Source organism: Raphanus sativus, chromosome 2, assembly GCF_000801105.2.
Source record: "Raphanus sativus cultivar WK10039 chromosome 2, ASM80110v3, whole genome shotgun sequence".
NCBI classification, from domain to species: Eukaryota; Viridiplantae; Streptophyta; class Magnoliopsida; order Brassicales; family Brassicaceae; genus Raphanus; species Raphanus sativus.
This window is the reverse complement of record NC_079512.1, coordinates 10,333,686-10,342,549: the sequence shown is the minus strand read 5'-3', so window position 1 is coordinate 10,342,549 and position 8,864 is coordinate 10,333,686. Positions and strand designations below refer to the sequence as shown.

The following is an 8,864-nucleotide window of genomic DNA, read 5'->3' as shown; positions in this document are numbered from 1 at the left end:
AACGCCAAACACCAATTTAAACTCATAAGCAGTGTCTCTTGATCCCAAAAAGACATCAAATTCTCGTAAGTAGAGTTTGGAGTCAATGTCATTACTACCCTCTCAAATCCAGGACTAAAAAGAAGAACCCAATGTAGAACATTCCTTCTCGTCTCTTCCTCTTAATTAGTAGTGAAATCAAACTTTAAATTTGTTGTACAATTCCATAGCAGATTCATTCTTCCTCCCACTTGTATAATATCTCCATCAAATTTCTCTGACCATGGCAAAATATGCCATTGTAAAAGCTACAAAGAATTTTGTAAACATCTCGATATTCTTGCACACAACCCGAACAAGCCTTGTGGAAAAAATATACGGAGGACAGCGTGGTCCCCAACATTCCATAACTCATCACCAAGAACTTAATAATCTGAATGACGTAAACATCCAGAGTACTATAGCTTACTCCATTGTATGGAGTAGTAAACAAATACATGAAAGGCACACTCCTCATAGTTATACAGACATCGCCATCTGACCTTTTCCGAATTCTGAATTTCTTGTCTCTGAACAACAGTGATCAGGTGGAGGTATTTCTGGAAAAAAAATCACCAAGATTATTCTATCACCTTGTATCACCTCCTTGACATCTTGCCATTGTATATTCAACAACTTTATGTCACATGTGTCATGAGAACTACTATCTTAGAATTTCTGATCTTCTAACATGTTTTGTCTTTGAGAGAAGGTCATGTGCATAGCTGAAATCGCATATCGAGTCACACCAACTAAAGTATAAAACCTCTTGTCAGCAAATTTTGTTCATGTTAATAATAGAAGCTACAAAGACCGGGTCTGATTATATCAGTTCACTGAAGAAAGGTAAACACATGAGGTGAACTGAATGATTCACTTAAAAAATATTAGGGCATCAAAGGAACAATAAATCCGGGGACGACCATCATTTTGTAGCTATTGTCTGTCGTCTACAGAAAATGAACATACCCATACACACAATATAAGCCAAGGTTTTGAAATTAAAACGCTTCGTGGAGAGTGATCCGAGACTCCTCGTCCCTTGGTTATATGTACCCAATATCTCACTTTTCTGGAAGCAAGCACATACTGGTACCTATTAAAGTGAACAAAAGGAAGTTAGCAATTGCAGACTGAAACTGGGAAAATAAGGACTACACTAGAGGATTTGTACCTCTTCACAATGTCCTCCAACTGGAAAACGACTTATCTGATTATACCCCTGATCCCAGTGAAAACAAGGGCTGAGATCTAGGTGTTGAACAGAATGGTCGATTGAGAAGGAAAAAATCTCTAAGGACTTGCAACCATGTGCATATATATACTTAACGCTCAATGGAAGTTCTGTCAATGATTTCAGTTTCCTGCAATAATTGAGGCAGAGGGTCACCAGCGAGGGGAGGTCATTGATGCTTGTAGGCACCGTTATAAAATCATGTCTGCTGATATCTAAATATGTCAACTTGGTGAAATGACTCAGCTCATCTGATAATGACTCGACACTCTTGCAATTGTCAAGCCGAAGCTCAAGCAAACTGTAGCTTCCATGGTTTTGTTCTGCTTGAGGAAGGCTCACCAATGTTCGTAGATTAATACAGTCAGAAACTGTGAGTGCCTCCAGTTGATACAGTTTTGGCAATGCTTCAAGCTTGCGGCAGTTACAGAGCGTCACGTGTTTTAGCTTTGAAAGAAGCATCATGGATGAAGGTAAGCCGCTGAAGTTATTTCCACTTAGGTCCAGTTTCTCTAGGACTTGCATGTGGTGAATGTCATCTGGTATTTCTTGGATGTTTAAGTTTATTAGATTTAACTCTGTCAACCAGGGAAATTCTGAAAAGCTACAACACCTGAACGAACCGCTCTCTTTGTTGCAATTAAAGCGCAATATGTCAAATAATGCCCTGGAACTCTTTCACTAGTGGTTCTGCATCAAGAAAATCAACACGGACGGATCTAACGCACAAGCTTCTACCTATAAAAGAAGTAGCTTCAGATTCCCCTATTATGATCCGCAGATTCTGAAGCCCATCACAGTTGGACATATCAACTTTCTGCAGACGAGGTAGGGTATAAATGGATTCTGGAATCCATGTAAGAGAAACACAACCTTCCAGCATCAATTCTTCAAGACACACTGCTTCCTGAAGCTCTGGAAGTTCTTTTAGATCCTTAGATCCCGTAAGATATAGCCTTTTCAGATGAGAAAGTCTCTGAGAATAATAAAAATAAAACAAAAAAGGAAAGTTTTAAAAAAAATAAATGGTGTATCATATTTTGTACAAAACCAGCATTCGTATTGGGAGAAAGCATACCGGGGAGGTTCCACTCCAGAGGGTTGTAATATTGCTGTAACAAAGATTCAGTTCCACAAGACAATCGAAATGGACAACGGAAGGCAAGGCTGAAAAATCACGAGGCGTAACATCTAGCACAAAGCCTTCAATTTTGGTTGAGCCCTGATATATATAACAAATGCATATGCCACATTTAATAAGGAAGAGGAATCATGGCATAGTCAACAAGAAAATGAGAAACTTTTGTGGAGGGTAATATACCGCTTTGAGTGCAGGGATCTGATACTGATAGTTGCGGCGATCGTCCCACAAGATTAGTTTTTGAGAAGGCCTGTTTTGAACATTATTTCTTCCCACTTCCTTTAACAAAAAGTGCATATCTATAAGGCCTTCAGCAGATATATCGATGAGAGATTTTTCCGCTAAAACCTTCGTCCCGACTTCACCACGGTCAAGGAGTGTCTTGACACACCAGATTGGGTCTCTATTGAAAATGCATGCGACATGAAGAAAAGCAGACTTACTAGATTCGTCCAAGCCCTCATAGCTAATATTCATGATCCTCCTAATATTGTGGTTATGAGCGTACTCAAACTCAAACGATGCTAAAGCAGCATTCCACTCCTTTAGGGGACTTTTCTGTAGATAAAAGCCGAATGCCTGGAGGGCGAGAGGAAGACCACGAGCAAGCCTAGAAACACGACACAAAAGATCTTTGTAGTAGTCGCTGCTAGAAGGAGGTTGGTCTCCTTGAAAAGCAATCCGCTCAAAGAGTTGGAGAGCTACATCATCATCTAAGTAGTTTACATCGTACACCCCACATGAGTTAAGCAATCTCTTGTCTCGTGTGGTTACGATGATTCGGCTCCCTGGTCCAAACCATCTAATATCTTTGGCCAATGCAGACACCTGTTTGGCATCATCCACATCATCAAGGACAAGTAAAACTCTAACGTGTCTAAGTCTGAACTCAAGCTGCTGTCTTCCATGTTCAACGCTTTCCAGCTTCATATTCTCTTCACGGAAAATATTGGAAAGAAGCTTATGTTGTAGATATAAAAGACCATGTTCTCCAGAGAGCTTTGAAACGTTTTCCATGAAGTAATGATGAGATGGAAATCTAGGTTTGAGTTGTTCATAGAGATACTTGGCTATGGTGGTTTTGCCAATTCCTCCGGCTCCTGAGATTCCAATGATACGAGCATCACCTGCCTCCATGTCCAAGAGTGGGCTGAGAGCTTCCATATGAGATTTCATCCCGACGATATCACTGAAATCCATTGGCAGCATAGAGTACAACCTGCTCGAAATTCTCTGAACGATCTCTTCAATCATTGTGGCATCGTCCACGCTAAAAATAAAAAAAAAAGTCAAACAATAAACTCAATAAACACATAATAAAATAAAATAAAATAAAAACCCACCATTGAGTAGATTCCTTGCCCTTTATATTGCCGATATCAGTAAGCGCTTTTCTCCAGCCAGGAACCTTATCTGAATCTTGGTACCTTTCTAAAGAGAAACTTCCTAGCTGACACCTGACTTGGGAAGGTTTCACACCGTAGAAAATCGGAACGACTTCAACCTCATCCTCTTCCATTATCTGTTGGAGCTCGTCCAAGCACCAACTCGAAGTAGCGTAGTTCTCGGAGACAACCACAACGGCGAACCGTGAAGCCCTGATGGCTGCGCGAAGTTCGTCGGGAATGGAATCTCCCACCTCGAGCTTCCGATTGTCTTTGAAGGTAGCAATCCCTCTGCTGAAAAGTGCTTTGTCCAAATGGCTGACGAAGGTTTTGCGGGTGTCTTCTCCACGGAAGCTGATGAAGACATCGTAGATCCAGACTCGATTTGTAGAGGACGACGCCATTTCGCTTTTAGATCCAGAGTCGATCTTGAAGATAAATAGTGTACTTCAAACCTCTGATATCTTCGGTGTCGTCAACGCCTATTTCTAAAGTAATACATAAAAGCCACTCGTGCTCAAATAAGTCATAAACTAGATCTTGAACTGTGCCACCACACGAATATTAATTTTCAGTTTTAGTTTTTATTTATTTATACTAAATAGTATATTTGTAATATTTAATGGTTTTATATTGACTAAGCTAAGGATGGGTATTTGGGTATCCACTCGAATTCGGTTAAAATCTATTCGGGTTTGAGTTTTTTGAGTTTAAAAATTCTATCCCTATTCGGGTATTTATAAACTTTGGTTCCGGTTTGATTCGGATTTTTGCGGGTTTGATAACCCGTTAAAACTATTTTAAAATTTTCAAAATTTATATATCTTTGAATTTCCCTAAATCTAAAAATAAAATAATATAACATGTAAATTTGAGTAATGTAAGCTAAAGTACCTAAATTAAAAATTAAAAATAGGTTTAACTTGAATATTTGGATGAAGAATAAATATATATTTTAAGTATTTTTGGTGTTTTGATTATTTTTTATCTACTTTAAATGTTTACTTTTGATTATTTTTATATTTCAAATATTTTAAACAACTTAAAGTAACTTATATATTGGATATTAATTCGAAAAATAGCTAACACATTGAAGTATATAAATATGATTTAAATACATTCGAATATGCGAAATATTTCGTTCGGATAAGGTTTGGTTATGGTTCTCTAGATACCAAAATGGTAAATCCGTTTGGATATTATCTAGCTTCGGTTCAAATTTGCTAATATTTTTCATTCAGATTTTTTTAAATGAAAAGTTGATGTTATAATTTCCAGAATTGTTTGTCTCATAAAAATGTATTTTTCTAATTTGACATTGATTTAATATAGAAGTTAATGAAGTGTATTTAATTCAAATTTAATTTTGGAAAACACATTAATCTAAGTGGAAAAGATAAAACATTAAAATAGAAAGTATTATTTAATTGTGTATTTAATTCAAATTTAATTTTGGAAAACACATTAATCTAAGTGGAAAAAACAACATTAAAATATGAAGTATTATTTAATGTCAGTGGCATACCATTGTAAATAAAAGTGAAAACTAAGAGATATTTTATATGGGTACTTCTCTTTTAATAATATAGATAGATGTATTTTATCCGACTGGATTAATTAGTTTTATATTGAATCTAGATGAAGCTCTGTATTGGTGATCTATGCTGTGTGATTTGCTCTAGTTATTTCAAGAGTTGGAAACTAAAAGTTTCTCAACAGTTTTCATTTAATTTTCTAAACACGAAAATAATAAGTTTTATTACAAAATAATATTAGATTAAGACCTGCGCCTTGCGTAGGATGAATATTTTTACAAAATTTTAGTTTTCACATATTATTTTTTCTCGGGGACTCAAATATCTGAATAAAATATTATAAATACTATAGTACATATTTTGTGGTTTTCGTGGATACAATTACTATTACATGACTATTACATGTTTTGGATAATTAAATCCGGATCCACGGTCTGAAAATTTAGTGACCCGTAAATAATCTGGTTCGGATTTCACAACCATTAATTAAAAATATGATAAAATCTTTCTTACCGACATTAACCAATGATCCAACATCGGCTAACTCGGTAAAAATTCAGAAAATTGATAATATTTCATTAAACTTTTCATGCATTCTTTTAGTAAACTAAAAGATTTTTGATTCTTTAGATTCTGATGAAATTGGTACTATGTCAGTAAAAAATGATAACAAAGAAACCAAAATTTATTGATATGACATTATTAGACTATTATTTTATTTTTGTTATTGATAATCTATTATAAGTTTATATTTTATCATTTTAGATTTAAAATTTAATTTTATAATATTTTTTACTTTAATTATTAATTATCTTATTTTTAGTCAAAGTTCTTATTATTTGGTATTAAAATTATTCAAATAATTTATTTTCATGGTAGATGAAAACTGTAATTAATTAAAATTTAAAATATTTAATTCTTATTTTCGTAAATAAAACTTAATATCATCTTATATTTTTTTAAATAATAATTTGATGTTCATATATAATTACATATTATGATTTATTAATTTATTGATATGTGATTCAACCATGGTCGATCCAGGTGACCCGATGACCTAAAGAATAATCTGACAATGTTTGGGTCTGGTTTAGAAACATTGGTTCTAGGAAAGAGACTTCAGTTAGTTCTGAAAAGAATTGAGAGACACAATATATAATTTAGGCAAATCATATAAGTTTATAGATGATGAATCCGACGTTCGAATATATTATAACAAATAATTTCTGAAAATAGAGATGAAAATAAATAAAATTCGAATTTAGAATTTTTCAAAATCAAAAAGGGATCATTTTTATGGTTTGAAAAACTCTTGGTATGTTTAGCTTTCAATTATAAAAGATGGACTAGATCTTGACCCGCGCTTTGGAAGCGCGGAATATTTTACGATGAAAAATTTCACTAATAACTTAACAAATATTTTGGTAATTTTTAAAAGTGTGTATTTAAAATATTTTTGCATTTAAATCAGCGTTTTTAAATTCAACCCGATTGTGATTATACTGGTTAATTCAGAGATCTGACAATTCAATTTAGGTTTTTAAAATATTCATATTAAAAAATTACTAAACCCCGAGATTAACCGATTGAACTGTTGGATGACCGATATGTAATCTAATTTGATTTAAATTGTAATAATTTCATAATTTTTAATCTTATACTCCAAATTTTAAAGTTCATTATTTTACAATTTATGAAATTATGACGATTCTACAAAATTTTAAAAAGAAAATGATAGATATAACATAACTAAGATTAATTATTGTATTGTTTGGAAACATTGAGAGTAGTATAAAAAATATATTGTGTGGAAACATTGATAGTAGTATAAAGAAATAAATATATTGTTTGGAAACATAGATAGTAGTATAAAGAAAGAAACATTAATGATTTAATGTAAGTTTAACTATAAAGTATAAAGGTGTATTTAATTTAAAAACTTACAAAATAAATGTTAGGTCCAATAGAATGTTTCTGTTTTAATAAAATAGATAAACCAAATTGATATATAAAAAATGATATAACTGAAAATGAGTTAGCGGATCATGGTTGATTCAGAAAAAAATGAGGCTTATAATATTACAAAAATCAAACTGAAACACTTGTGTGGCCCAAAGTAAATAACTGAATTTATCTACCGTACACTAATTTTGTTTTGAATTTCGGTTCAGTTAAGTTTTCATTACAAACTTTACCGATGACATTAAAATACATATATGCGATTCCATATGTGTCGAAGTGTGTATTACCTAGAGACAATTAATTTTAGACTATGCTATACATAAACTCTTTAAAATTCTGTCACATCAGGAATATAAAGGCTTAAACGATTGCCGCATAGGATAAAGCTTTTTTTAATTAATACAAAATTAATGTTATAATTTTTTAAGAGATTCTTAAATAATATATAGGGGATATAAAAAGACAATTTGAGAAACTAATGTATAGAAACTCCCCATGCACACGTATACAAATTATAGAAAGTTACATGAGCAAATCAATACCTTACATAATGCAATGTGTATATTAGAAAGATAACATTCTGTAGATATTGCCAAGTATTAAAACATTAAATATCTATTAAGTTGTTTCCTAAAATAATGATAAGATGACACTAATTGCGTTCTTTTGTACAGATTTGTTTACAAAAAAACTCCAAACTTCCTCACTTAATTAAGTAGCTTGGCTTTCGGATCACGCACAAAATATATGACATTTACTCAGTTTATTGAATCAAAAAATGAACAAAAAAAATATTGCAACACTGCATTAACTAAATAGAATACTAACCAATCGTATCATACCAAACACGAAGGTATAACCAAACCAAAATCATATACCTTAACCTTTAGGTGATATAATAACGATAACGATCCAACTTAAACATGAACATTTTTTTTGATTATGAATATATGTTTCATCGTTTTCAATACCCGTGAGCATTCATTTGACTGAATTATGTACTCTCTGCCTTTACAACTTAATTATGAACATATTTTTGATCTTTATCAACTCCAGTAACCATTCATTTAGAACTCATTATGTACTCTCTGAGTCTCTGACTTTAAAACTCAAAAATATATACTTATATGAGCATAAGTCAGATCATATTGTCCATGTTTATATGGTGAGGAGTATAAAAAAAATGGTCTTGTACTATGTGAGTCAATCTTCAATTTACCAACCAACTGTCATGCTATGATGGGAGTCAATCTGTAGTAGGACTGTCATGTTGGAAAACATGCAGACAACATCAAACGTGTTGAGTATATTCATATATTGGATTGATTTCTTTGAGTTAGTTGGCGAGATAAGATTATGTACCATGTTCTTGGGTACTTTGCATAATGAGTTTATAATGCATTGTCCATATTAGTTAGTATGATAGGTGATTGTTAGTAATCTTTGTAATCTCCTATCTCCTAGATATTTTACAACGGTTTTTATAATTATGGTTATGTCAATGCTTATGTTTTTGTTTCCAGGGGCCAGATGGTTTATAAAGAAGGGGTCGGTTAAGTAATCATTAGAATACGAACCTCGCGACCATA

At 32.9% G+C, this 8,864-nt stretch overlaps 1 pseudogene; it reads right to left on the bottom strand.

Moving 5' to 3' along the window:
• Nucleotides 1–838: 838 nt before the first annotated feature.
• LOC108830483 (TMV resistance protein N-like) lies at nucleotides 839–4,285 on the bottom strand (annotated as a pseudogene).
• Nucleotides 4,286–8,864: the final 4,579 nt, after the last annotated feature.